Below are 8,745 nucleotides of genomic sequence, written 5' to 3' on the forward strand. Positions count from 1 at the left end.
AATTGAAAGGCTAGAAAAAAAATCTGAATCCACTTATAGCAAATATCAGTGTTTCTACAGAGTTCCATGAAAAAGATTTTAAAAGAAGAGACAGTATATTCTTTTTTTTTTATCCCCCCCCCTTGCAGCTTGCTTGCTGTCTACTCTCTATGTCCATTTGCTGTGTGTTCTTTCTGTATGTCTGTATTTATTTCCCTCCCCCCCTTGCAGCTTGCTTGTTGTCTGTTTTCTGTGTCCATTCGCTGGGCGCTCTTCTGTGTTTTTAATTGTCTCCCTTTTTGTTGCCTCACCTTGTTGAGTCAGCACTCTGCGGTGCTGGCAGGCTAGGGGTTCTCTGCAGCTTGCGGGTGAGCCTATCTTCACAAGGAGGCCAAAGGATGTGAACCCAGGGCCTCCCATATGGTAGACGGGAGCCCAGCTGATTGAGCCATAGCTACTTCCCAGTATATTCTTTTTAATATTAAAGATTTATTTTTTATTTATTTCTCTCCCCTTCTCCACACCCTCAGTTGTCTGCTGTCTGTGTCCATTGCTGTGTATACTTCTGTGTCCACTTGTATTCTTGTCAGCAGCACTTGGAATCTGTGACTCTTTCTGTTGCATCATCTTACTGCATCAGCTCTCCATGCGTGCGGTGCCCTCCTGGGCAGGCTGCACTTTTTCCACATTGGGCGGCTCTCTTTATGGGCGCACTCCTTGCATGTGGGGCTCCCCTACGCGGGGGACACCCCTGCATGGCAGGGCACTCCTTGTGCTCATCAGCCTGCACGTGGCTCACCACACAGGTCAGGAGGCCTTGGGGAGGGGTTTGAACCCTGGACCTTCCATGAGGTAGGTGGACACTCTATCCATTGAGCCAAATCTGCTTCCCTCTTTTTAATATTAATCCTTTTGTTTGAGGCTTCTTGGACCTATTTTTGTTGTTATTGTTATTTATAATGATCATGTGTATATGTATTTATATGTATATTTCGCTTCCGGAAACCTTGAAACCAGTGGTGTGTGGGTAAATGCTTAACAACCAGCTCTCCAGAAAAAGAGGAAGAAGACCTAATTTATAACATTTGCCAATCTCTGTGGCATAAATACTCCCACCGTGGCCAATGTCAAGTACACAAGGCATCACTGAAATGGGTGAGCATAATCAGCTCTCCCAAGTGAGTACTAGCTCCAGCTCATCATTTTTAAAAAAATTATTTTTTTATTTTAAAAGAAAATTTAGAATACATAAATGATACATGAAAAATATAAGGGGTTCCCATATGCCCCACTCCCTCTGCTCCCACACTTTCCCACATTAACAACATCTTTCATTAGTGTGGTACATTTGTTACAATCATGAACACATATTGAAGCATTGCTACTAACTGTGGACTACAGTTTACATTATAATTTACACTCTGTCCCACACAATTTTGTAAGGTATGACAAAATATACCAGCCCATCATTTTTTATTCTATACATTTAAGAATCAAGTCTTGTGCTTAAATATTTGCTGAGTGAATGTGACAGAGTAAACTAAGACTATAGGACTAGGATTTTATATTTTGGGTAAAGAAAAATATAGTGTAAATGATGATTTTAATTAACACCTCATACCATTCTTCCTGTTTATTAGTGGCATTGACAAAAGTAACAAGGGAAAGAAAAATTAAATTAAGCATGTATTTATTTAGAAAATATTCTTTAAAAATAATGCTATATATTACATACTGCAACAAATCAGGTTTTTAAATACAAGCCATTTTCAACATAGCACTTTATGGTAATAAAACACGTTGCAAATCAATTTTATTGTTCCTCTCTGCACCCTCTAGAGGTAATAGATATGATTTCCCTTTTTTTACAGATGAAGAAAGTGAGGCACAAAGAGATCTTCAAACTTTCACATAGCGTGTTAATAGAAAAACTGGGATTAGGACTTGAGTCCTGGAATTTCCCAGCTGTAGTTTACTAGGTCATATTTTCAGAAATGTGGACAATTTAAAATGAGACTTTAATTGGCCTTGGTCTGCGGGGATGGCTGTGCTTTCTATTGGCACAATGTACCAGACCTGAAGCTCATCAGGGTGCTGGCAGCACGCCCCCTTGCCAGCCCTGCCCTGCCCTTAGTACCTACTGAGAGGGGCTCTTAGAGGACCATGATTCCCATCATGTTCCTAAACTTTCCATCCCTCAAACCATGGCTGCTAGGATTAGAGGTAGACACCAGACCCAGGAGTGGCCAATCAACAGGTTTGCCTCAACAAAGCAGGACAATCCTACTCCTTCTCTCTAGAAATTGGAATAACAAAGGCTGAGAAAATTCACCAGTGTGAGAGAGTTAAAAGTCAGGATGTAAAAATATGCTGGAAAAGCCCAAGGTGGACTGTGTAAGCTAAAGTTATGCGGTGGAGGAAATTACTAGTTAATAGAAGGTTTGGCTTAGAGAACAGATATAGAGATCAGATAGAGAAATGAATAGGCAGAGAAAGGAAAGTAAATAAACGTTCAGAAAAAAAAAATTCACATTATGAGAAAGGACAATGCAGCACAGGGGAAAAAGAGAGAAATGGAGAGAGTAGCCAGCTCTAAGACTGCTCCGGTGACTGGCAGCTTTCCAGCTTCCATCCATGTATATATATGTATGTTCTGCTGCATGGAACAGGAACTCTGCATTAGTGACTTAGCCCAAAGGGGTTTTGTAGTCCTCACACAAGAAGAAGTCTGGAGGCAGATGATTCAGGGCTGGAGCTGCAACTCTGCAACCTCAATTTACCAGGCTCTTCTAGTTTTCTGCTTCACTATCCTTGGCATGTAGCATTTACCCTCATTTTTGTCATTTCGTAACCTCCAGCCTCCCATCCATTCTCATGCCAGAAGAAGGCAAAAGTGTGTTTTCCACATATGGACAAAACTTACCCAGAAGACTTTTACTTTTGTCTCGTTGGTCTGAATGATGGACTCTTGGCAGTGAAAAGTTTAGGGAGTATAGTTGTTTGTAGCTTAGCCCTTTGCTGCCAGGATAAAATTGGGAGCCCAGTTAGTAAGGGCAACGGGAAGAACTGGGTAAGTAACCAGCAGTGTCAGCCAAAGCCGCCTTATACCTAGACCCCCACCGCTTGGTTAACTTGAGTGAGACTTCTTCTTGAACTAAATTAGCACCAGCATGGAGGAGAGAGGTTTTGCTGGTCCAGAGAAATGTATTTTGGCAATCAACAGTCATAATTCCATTGCCTCCCACTTTAAGTAAATATAGCTGTCCTGTCTAGAAGAATGCTATCTTGTTTTAAAGTACTTAGAAAAAAATTAATTCCTAATAGCAATTTTGAATTTGTTAATAAGTCATGCCAAACTAAATTCATGACATTAAAACTTTTTTAAAAAATTAGATTAAAAAACAGGGAAATGTTGTATATCTAGAATGTTGACTTTGGCAAGGGATTTAATAAAATCTCTTGATGTCATTGCAAAAAAGATGGAGAAATTTGACTGAGTAATAGAGTTATTTTGAATTACTCAGTGTGTTGACAAATAGATTAATATTAACCTGAGAAGAAGTTTTTAGAGGTGACTCAATAAATTTTTTTTTAAAGATTTATTTTATTTACTTCTCTCCCATTCCCCCCATTGTCTGCTCTCTGTGTCCCTTCACTGTGTGTTCTTCTGTGTCTACTTATATTCTCATATGCAACTCCAGGAATCAATTCTGGGACCTCCCAGAGCAGGAGAGGCGATTACTCTCTTGCGCCACCTCAGCTCCCCTGTTCTGCTACGTCTTCTTATTTTCTCTCCTCTGTGTCTTGTTGCATCATCTTGCCGTGCCAGCTCTCCATGTTGGCCGGCACTCCTGTGCGGGGCGGCTTTCCCGTGCAAGGTGGCATTCCCTGCAGAGCAGCACTCCTGCGCAGGGCCGCATTCCAGTGTGGGCTGGCACTCTGCGCGGGCCAGCTTGCCATGTGGGCCAGCTTGCCCTCACCAGGAGGCCCTGGGCATCAAACCCTGGACCTCCTATATGGTAGACAGAAGCCCAGTTGGTTGAACCACATCCGTTTCCCCCAACAGACTCTTGACTTTGTCTTGTTCATTATTTCTGGTGGTGAAGAGGAGGAATACAAGTTTACTAACTCAAAGTTGGAAGGATAGATATTATTACGGATGATGGAATAAAAATATGTGAGCAGAATGGCCTTAGGTTCAAAAGAATCAAATATAGTAGAGAGAGGATTTGCCTTAATAGCAATTTGTCAGAGCAAAAACAGAAATGACTACATTCAATCCAAGCCAGCTGTGATGACAAATGAGGCTCCATTGCCCTTTCTCCCTTCACCTTATTCACCTAGAAAAGCCACAATCAAGGTGAAATCCAATCCTTACTACTCCACACCTGCATTCGTGCAGCTCAACGTGGCTGAAGAAATCACAATCACAGTGGAAGTTCTCACTTTAAATTGATGACCAAATAGACCCTTAATACTGCCATTCAACCGTAGAAACATACCGGGTTGCGCTAGAACTTTTCAATGTTTCCTTCTGCCAAATGACTATTCACACATTGAACCCTCAGTACTTCCTCCCTCTCCCTTATTCTCTCTGTCAGCTAATGTTCTTCCTTCCCCCTTACTGAAGAAATTAGAAAAGAACTTCCACAGACTTCTCCCTACCCATCTACCCACCTTTCAGCATCTGCATCCACATACACTACCTTCTTGCTTCCAACAGAACTGTCTAAAGTGTATGCCCCTACTGATGCACCAGATCCCACCCCTCTGGCCTCCACAGAGACATTCTTCCACCAATTTCTCCCTTCTCCTAAGTCATCAATTGTTCCCTCACCATTGAATAACTCCCACCAGTATTGAATCATGCTATGATTATTCTGTGAACTATACCCAGCCCTGTGTGACACTTGCTCCTTTTTCAGTGGTTCTTTCCCTGGCCTTGTGGAATTTCCTCTTTGCAGGCATGTGTTAATGAGAGTCCACAGATAAAAATTCTCTTAAGGGAAGAACCCCTGCAAATCTTGAGAGCTTTTTCTCTGTGTAGCTCTCTCCTCTCAGGCATTCTGCTCTGTGAATTCTTGTACTGCCTCTCCCAATCCTCATCTCTGTCTCTTCAAAGAAGATCTCCAAGCTACTTTGGTTCCCTCTCAATATGCTCCCTTCAGGGACAGGCTGGACAATCACTGGGTGCATCTCATTTGTTTCCCTTTTCCCAGGGATCACTGTCCAGTGCTGCCTGTTCTCTAATGTCTGAAAACCATTGTTTCATGTATTTTTCCCAGTTTGGTATGTTTGTAAGTTGGAAGGGTTAATCCAGTCTGTAGTTTTCTCCATCATGGTTGGAATTGGAGGCCCTCCAGTCTCTCCCTCTATTATTAATATTGTTGTTGTTTTTGCAATTTAGAAAATTGAGCTATAATTCACATAGCATAAAATTCAAATTTACCTTTTTTTTTTTTTTTTTTTACATACTGGGACCAGGGATTGAACCTGAGACCTCATATGTGGGAGGCCAGCTCTCAACTGCAGAGCCACATCAGCTCCTCTGAGTTGGTTCCCTTGTCTGTTTGCTCATTCTTTGCTCGTTGTTTTAGCTCATTGTCTGGTTTTCTTTTTTTAAACAAATCAATTTTATTGATGCATATTAATAAAGTATACACTTTCTCCAAAGTGTACAATCAATGGTATTTGGTACAATCACACAGCTATGCATTCATCACTTCAATCATTATTAAAGCATTTTCATTATTTCAATAATTATAATAATAAACAAAAAACAGACAAACAAACCAACAAGAAAATTCCTTACTTCTCAATATCTCTGTTTCTCTGTTTCACATAGCTGTTAGTTCTGGCTATTCTTGCACAATTATTTATTTTTTTATTAAGCAGTTTTACTGAGGTATATTCACATACAAAGTGATCTATTCAAAGTATATAATCAATGGCTTTTTTTAGCCGTTAAAAAGCCCTTTGTTGTAAAATTTTAAAATAAGGAGAAAAATAGAAATAACAAATTTTAAACAAGAGTGCAAGGCCAGGTTAGATTTAATATAATCAATTATTTAAAAAAGATAGTATAGCAACAAACATTTACAAATGTAAATAATAATTCAAATAAAATAGAAATTAATTGAACTTTTATATATTTATATTGCTATTAGGTATAATAATCTCTAGGAATGAAATAAATGATTGGTTTAGTTATTTAATTTCTATTTAGGTGATATTCTTTCAAGATAATCAAATTCCTTTTTGGGAGTTCTTTATATCTTATTGGAATGAATCACAACAGGTAACAGTTTGCCAGCTCATAACTTTATGAGGCAGAAAAACTCAAAAACTTGTTCAACATTAGTCATGCTAAATCATTGTTAATCAAGATAGATTATTTTCATTAAAGAATAAGAACAAAGGGTTAAAGAAAAAAGTATGCAAAAATATATCTCTTCTCCAGCTCTCCTTAATTAAAAGCAAGTATTCATTTTGTATGAAAAAAATTAAAGAATACTGATCACAGGAACAATTTGCCAGTTGCGCTGAGTAATTATTGCTCAAATCCATAATATTATTATTTTACATTTATCTGGTCTACTTCAGCTCTTCTTCGGTTACTATTTGTATGGAATAGCTTTTTCCAACTTTTCACTTTTAACCAGGTGGTGTTCTTATGTCTGAGGTGGGTCTCTTGTAGACAAAGTATAGACGACTCATTTTTTAATCCATTCTATCAGTCTATGTCTTTTGATTGGGAAGTTCAATCCATTAACATTTAGTGTTATTACTGTAAAGGCATTACTTGCTTCATGCATTTTGTCCTTTGACTCTCTGTTGTCATATCATTCTCTTGCCTGTCTTGTTATCCTTTACTTTACCCTTCCTTATGATCTTCATTTCTAAACTCTTCTCCAAATCCCTTGCCCTTGATTTTTCCTTTCAAGCTGCAGCACCTTCTTTTGTATATCTTGCAAATTTGTACCTTTGGTAACATATTCTATCTGTTTTTGTTTGTGAAGACTTTGAACTCATTCTTATTTTTGATGGACAGCTTTGCTGGATACAGAATTCTTGACTGGCAGTTTTTCTGTTTCAGTATCTTAAATACAGCATACCACTTTCTTCTCTCCATGGTTTCTGATTAGAGGTTGGCATTTAATCTTATTGAGTTTCCCTTGTATATGATGCTTTGCTTTTCTCTTGCTGCTTTCAGGATCCTCTCTTTATCTCTGATATTTGTCATCCTGAACAGTGTCTCAGGGTAGGTCTGTTCAGATTTATTCTGTTTGGGGTGCATTGTCCTTCTTGGATATTGATATTTATGTCCTTTATAAGGGTTGGGAAGTTTTCAGTCATTGTTTACTCAGATATTGTTTCTGCCCCTTTTCCATTCTCTTCTCCTTCTGGGACACCAATAATATGAATATTTTGTGTTTCACATTGTCATTCTATTCCCTGAGGCTCTCTTCCATTTTTTCCATTCTCTTCTCTTTCTGTTCTCCTGTCTTTACCAGTTCAGATGTTCTGTCTTTGAAATCATTAACTCTGTTTTCAAACAATTAAAATCTGATCTTATGTGCCTCTAGTGTATTTTTAATCTCATCCATCATGTCTTTCATTCCCATAAGGTCTGTTACTTTTCTTTGCAGGCTTTCAAATTATTCTTTATTCTCTCCCAGTGTCTTCTTAATATCATTTCTTTCTTTCTTTTTTTAAAAGAATTTATTTTTAAAAATCTACCGCCCCCCCATTGTTTGCACTTGCTATCTGCTCATCTTCACTTTAGGAGGCACATGGTAACTGAACCTGGGACCACGCACATGGGAGAGAGGTGCCCAATCTCCTGAACCACTTTAGCTCCCTGGTCTGTTGCATCTCCCATTGTCTTTCCTTCTTGTTGCGTCATCTTGTTGCATCAGCACTCCATGCCTGCCAATCATACCAGCCCTCCTTCTCCAGGAGGCCCCAGGAACCAAACCTGGTACACCCCCCCCCCATATGGTAGGCAGGGGCCCACTTCCTTGAACCACATTCACCTCCTCCTTTATTTCTTTAGTCATATTTTCTTAAATTCTTTGAAGTCATTTAAGAAAGTTGTGTGATTTTCACTGATTGATTGTTTCAAATCCTGTATCTCCTCAGGAGTTTTGGTTTGTTCTTCTGCCTGGGCCATCTCTTCCTGTTTCCTAATATGGCTTGTAATTTTTTGCTGATGTCTAGGCATCTGAATTTGTTGGTGGATTTACTCTGATGGCTAATTTCCCTCTCTTGCCTACTGTTTTGTTTTTCATAGCTCTTTTTGATATTTGGTTCAATTTATGCTCAGTCTTAAAATTGCCCAGCTTATGTTTTCAGAATCAGGCTAGGAACTCACTAGGGGGGCACAATTTTCCTCCCAGGGATTGGATACAGAGTGCGCTAACAATTTTTGTCCATGCAATTTCCAGACTGGCCAGCAGATGGCACTAGGCAGCGCACCTTTCCATGGAGGTTTTTGAGTCTTGGTTTTCCTGGGTTCTCTAGAGCAGAGATTCCAAGCTGGCTTTGTCTGGCCAAATTCACTGAAGAAAAGTACCCTGACTTCCCCTCCCTTTTTTCTTGAAACAACTGACAGGGCGGAAGATGTCTGATCCCCTTTCAGTTGGCTGCATTGGACCAGGTGGTTTCCCCAGCTTAATATCTTGAGGGTGGGAAGGGGAGCCCTTCCTAGCATCCGCAGGGGCTTGGTACTCATGTTTGTCATTTTGGCTTCTTTGTCTCTCTGTC

The sequence above is a fragment of the Dasypus novemcinctus genome, chromosome 1, assembly GCF_030445035.2.
Source record: "Dasypus novemcinctus isolate mDasNov1 chromosome 1, mDasNov1.1.hap2, whole genome shotgun sequence".
In the NCBI taxonomy this organism is placed as follows: Eukaryota; Metazoa; Chordata; class Mammalia; order Cingulata; family Dasypodidae; genus Dasypus; species Dasypus novemcinctus.